The sequence below is a fragment of the Microcebus murinus genome, chromosome 15, assembly GCF_040939455.1.
Source record: "Microcebus murinus isolate Inina chromosome 15, M.murinus_Inina_mat1.0, whole genome shotgun sequence".
Lineage (NCBI taxonomy): Eukaryota > Metazoa > Chordata > Mammalia > Primates > Cheirogaleidae > Microcebus > Microcebus murinus.
In genome coordinates, this window is record NC_134118.1 from 3152329 (window position 1) to 3157762 (window position 5434).

A 5434-nucleotide genomic window follows, 5' to 3' on the forward strand; every position below is an offset into this window, starting at 1 on the left:
GCCCGCAGGGGTCACGGCCCCGCGCGGCCACGCCCACTCCTCACGGCTCCGGGCCCGCGCGCCCCGCCCCGCGCGCCCCGCCCCGCGCGCCCCGCCCTCCCCAAGCCCGCGGCGCTGGAGCGGACGGCCGAGCGCCTGCGCGAGGGGCCGCACCCAGACACGTGCTCCGGAATCCCGGCGCGGTGGCCCGCAGCGGTGCGCGAGGCGTCCGAGCGCCCCGGCCTCACCTGCAGGCCGGCGGAGGCGGGCCGAGAGCGGGCTGCCAGCCAGCGCGCCGCCCGGGCAGGAGGGAGCGCCGCGGGCGGAGCTGCCAGGTGCGCGCAGGTGCGCCCTGCCAGGGGCTGGCCGGCGACGCTGTGGCGCCGCGACCTTCCTGCTGGCGCGACTTCGCCCTGCGGATCTCCTGGCGGAGAGCCAGTGCGGCCTCGCCCTCGGGGACCTTTCCCTCAGGGGGCGACGGTGCGCGGCCCGCAGGCGTGTTCGCTCTGCCTTTGTGGAGACTGCATTGTGGCCTTAGTTTCCAGAAAAATGTCAGTTTAAATTGCACATGAGCAGAACAGAAGTGAAACACGAGCAAGGCCCATGCCGTCATGGTGTGTGTTCAAAGACTTAAACTCTTCACACTCATAAGAATTAGACCCCAGGGTACTGACAGGTTATACAACTGAATGTGGAAACTGCCATCTCAGATGGAGCACTCCCGGAAGTGGAAAGGACTGGAGTGACTGGGGTTGGAGGGGATGCTAGCCAACTTTTTAAAATGAGTTCAATTTTTGAAACTTCAAACTATTTATTGCCTTCTCCATCGTTACCCTAAGCAGTGTAAGCTAAAATGCTCACCCCCCCTCCATCCACCAGCTGACTGAATGGACCTCCTCGAGGCCAAAGGAATATCCTAAAGCAAACTTGCCTGCCAGGAGGAAGGAGGTCAGGCATGCCTCATCATGCGCCCCCCCTCCCTTCTGGGGGACATCCTTTGTAACCCATTAACAGGCCTAAGGGTATGCAAGACAAACCTGCAGGTCCTCAATTTATGCAACAAATGGTGGTTTATCTCTGGTAACAGTTTATGTTAAAACATTCCAAGCCTTTAGACAAAGCTTCCTGTCTTTAGCCAATTACAATCCGAAGAATCTTTAAACCCACTTATAACCTGTATAAGCCCCCCCCCCTTCAAGATGTCCCACCCTTTTGGGCCAAGCCAATGTATGCCTCCCATGTATTGATTGATGGCTTTACCCATAACCCCTGTCTCTGAAATGCATAAAAACCAAACTGTAACCCAGCCACAACGAGTCCACTTGCCCAAGGCCTCTTGGCAGTGGCTCCCGGTCATGGTCCTCAAATTTGGCTCAGAATAAATCTCTTTAAAATTATTTTGTAGAGTTTGGTTTTTTTTCCAATGACAGCAGGGTGTCTCAATATCGACACTATTGACGTTTGAGTCAGATAATTCTTGGTTGTGAAGGACTGTCCTGGAATTAGACAGCATCCCTTGCCACTCTGCCGTGTAGATGCCAGTAGTAAACCATGCCCCCCACCAGTTGTGACTTTTAATTTTATTTTTGAAATAGTGCAACATTAAGAAATGCTCAGAGATACATCCGCTGTCTGCAGTTCTTTTCACTCCAATTTTATTAGCTTCAGGTCTATCATTCCAACTTATCTTTTGCAAAAATAAGCAACGTGTGTATCTGTATATATTCTAATTCTAATTCCATCTTTCTTTTCAAAGGGGTAGCATTCTATTATTGACAGTTGGACAGCTTGCTTTTGTTCACTTAATATATTTTGGAGACCCCTCTAATTTGGTACATATAGATTTTCCTTTTTATTTTTTCCTGGCTCCATGGTGTTCCTTTGTTTGCTATTTGGATTGTTTCCAATCTTGTTGGGAGTCGACTACCTCTCACCACCTCACCCAACAGAGAGACAGAGACACCGAGGATGCAAACAATCAAGAGGAGGTTATTTTCTGGCTAGCCAGGGTCCAAGCCTTGAGCACCAACGCAGTGGTCACTCTAGTAAGCAAGGACCCCGACCAGGGTTGCAGCATGCCTTTTATCTCTATGGTGCATGCACTATGCAGTGGCTGATCACGCGTGGATCATGCATTGACCTTTAACATGATTGGTTGGCTGGCAGCCCCACTATACAGGGGTCCGAACAATGCAAAGCTGGCGCAAACAAGCAAGCAAGCAACGGTTTCCATGGCAAGCAAGCAACAGTTTCCAGAAGCCGGATGTTAGTTCCGGCTTCACTGGGGTGTGGGCCTTGCAGGTGTGCAATGTCTCGACCCCTCACAATCTTACATCTTTACAAATAATGCAGCCATAAATAACCAAGTGCAGCATCTCCCAAACTTTAGTACACATACAAATCATCCCAGGGTGTTGTCAAAATGCAGATTCCAATTCAGGAGGTCCTGAGATTGAACATTTATTACAAGTGTCCACATGGTTAATCTTGCTGGTCCATAGACCACACTTTGAGTACAAAGAATATTGTGTGAATATTCTTAGTGTGAATATTGTTTTCCATTAATGGAGAAGTATCCATTAATCTAGATTCCTAGATTGCTGAAAGAGGATTGCCAAGTCAAGAGGTAAATACGCCCATATTTTTGTTAGTTATTGTCAAATTCCTCTTCATAAGGATTATGTTATTTTGTCCTCTCACCAGCTATACCCAAGGGCTTCTTTCTTCCCAGATTTACTAAGAGTGTTACTGTCAGATCTTTCGGTTTTTACCTATCCATTAGGATAAGTTAGGCAGAAATGTTATCTCAGTGTACTTCTAATTAGCATTTCCTTTATTATGAGTTAAGTGGAATATATTTTCATATGCTTAAAGGCCCTTCTGTCTTTTCCAGTTAGTCCCCTGTGAACTGTTCAAGATTTTTGTTCTTTTTTTAATTCACTTAAAGATTTTTCCCCTCTTGGGTCTTAAGAGCTCTTTATATTAATATTTTAGCTTAATTTGTTCTTTGTGATATAAGTCACAAATATTTTCTCCCAGCTTGTCATTCGTTTTCTAAAATTCCCTCTAGTGATTTGGGCATACAATTTTTTTACATAGTCAAATTTAATGATTTTTCCCTTATTGTTTCTGGCATGGTTAGAAATTATCTATTCAGAAGGAGCAATCTCTTAAACAAACAAAAATCTTTCTCTAAATTTGAGACTTCACCAATGTTTTCTTCCAGTATATGTATGGTTTTATTCTTTATATTTAGATTGCTGTTCCCTTTAGAGTTTATTCTGGTATATGAGAAATATAGAGCCAATTTAACTTTTTATCAAATGACTTTCCAGTTTTTCCAACTCTGTTTATTGAAAAATGTGGAGGCTAAATTAACTCCATCTTGGATTGCTGGAGCCAGCGGGTGACGTGCAGCACTTGGAGTTAGGGGGCGAGGATAAGAAATAAAGAGACAACACACAGATGGGGACAGGAGAACGGAGTCCTTAGTGACTGCCGTGCCGCGTTTATTTCAGTTGCTATATTTATACAGATAAGAACAAAGGAGAAGCAGAATGCAATGGAACAGATGGTACATGTTTTCGTTAAACCAGAAAACACAACAGTTCTTGTTTCTTCAACCTTAAGTCATTTTGATAGCTTTTTCCCTTGCTTGAGCAGTTTTCTAACCTACAACTTAACTTTCTTCTGATATCAATAAGGCTACAAATACTCAACTATGATGACTCAGACAGTTCAAAGAAAAGAGCACCCAAGAGTGATTAACATGCATGGGAAAGGAGTGTGCAGGGCTTCCGGGGGGCTATAAGCTACGAGGGCTGTGTGCACGGGATTACTTCAGTGACCTTCCATAACTGCTACTGCTATCTCCAGCACCCTCCATGAGCTAGGAGAAAGGCCAAGAATGTCAGAGCTCTGAGTCAAGGCTCCAGGTGCTATGTCTCAAAGACCCCAGTTTTCCAGGCAGCAACTGCACTTTAACTCTCCCGTGTCTAGGACAGCTCCTGACGTTGGATGTTAATTTGCCATGTTGACCATTCTGATTAACCCCAGTTCTGAGAATGCCTGTAAGATTTCCACTTTGTCTACTGTTCCTTGTGTAAGAGCACATACTTTCTATACATCCTGCCCTTAGGTCAAAACCACCTTAATGTTCTGACACAAAGTACAGGCTATGACATATATATCATTCTCTTCTTTTTTTTTTTCTTGTTTAAGACTAGTCAAGTACAGTAGAGAGAAGAAGGGGAAGTAGTAGAACAAGGAGTTCAATCTATACCTGACTGTGGACAATCAAGATAACTTACTACCTTCGGACCAGCCTATATCATTCTTGTCTTTTCCTAGAAGATTGACTTTAATTGTCCAGACTGTTCTCTAGAGAGCATGTATAACTTTTTCCTACAGTATATACGCCCCAGGCCTGGAGGGTAACAGTGAGAGGTCTACTTGTCTTGCAGCCATCCAAGACCAAACTTCTGTACATAAGTTCCTTAATAAATCAACCTCTAGTGACAAACTAAATCTGTCTGCCTCCTTCTTTGGTTTCTTAGCTCCTCCTGCATTTAGGGATCTCTTTGCATACATGGCCCTTTCACTAAACAAAAAGACCATATTTTCACACATGTTTTGACATTTGAACTGAATCACATTTCAATAACCACATACACTTGTGTCTATTCTTGGACTTCACAATGGAATTCATTGATCCCACACTTTCCATTATGGTAGTTTTTGATATGGTTCCATATCTCATAGGGCAAGTTCTCCTCACTACTTCTCTGTGGCAGGTTTTCCTGGCTATCTTGTTGCTTTTTTTTCCCCATATACACTTTACAGTCAACTTGTCTACCTCTAAAAAAACACCTTGTTAATGTATCTATTAGAAACATATTCCACAACATCGAGAAGGATGGAATCCTCCCCAACACATTTTATGAAGTGAACATAACCCTGATACCAAAACCAGGAAAGGATGCAACAAAAAAAGAAAACTGCAGACCAATATCCCTTATGAATATAGATGCAAAAATTCTCAACAAAATCCTAGCCAATCGAATCCAGGTGCTCACCAAGAAAATAATTCATCACAACCAAGTGGGCTCCATCCCAGGGATGCAGGGATGGTTCAACATACACAAATCTATAAATGTAATTCACCATATAAACAGAAGCAAAAACAAACACCATGTGATCCTCTCAATATACGCAGAAAAAGCATTTGACAAAATTCAACACCCTTTTATGATAAGAATGCTCAACAAAATAGGCATAGACCGGGCTTACCTAAAAATGATACAAGCCATATATGACAAACCCACAGCCAATATCATACTGAATGGGGAAAATTTGAAAGCATTCCCACTTAGAAGTGTAACAAGACAGGGTTGCCACTATCTCCACTTCTGTTCAACATAGGGCTGGAAGTCCTCACTACAGCAATCAGACAAGA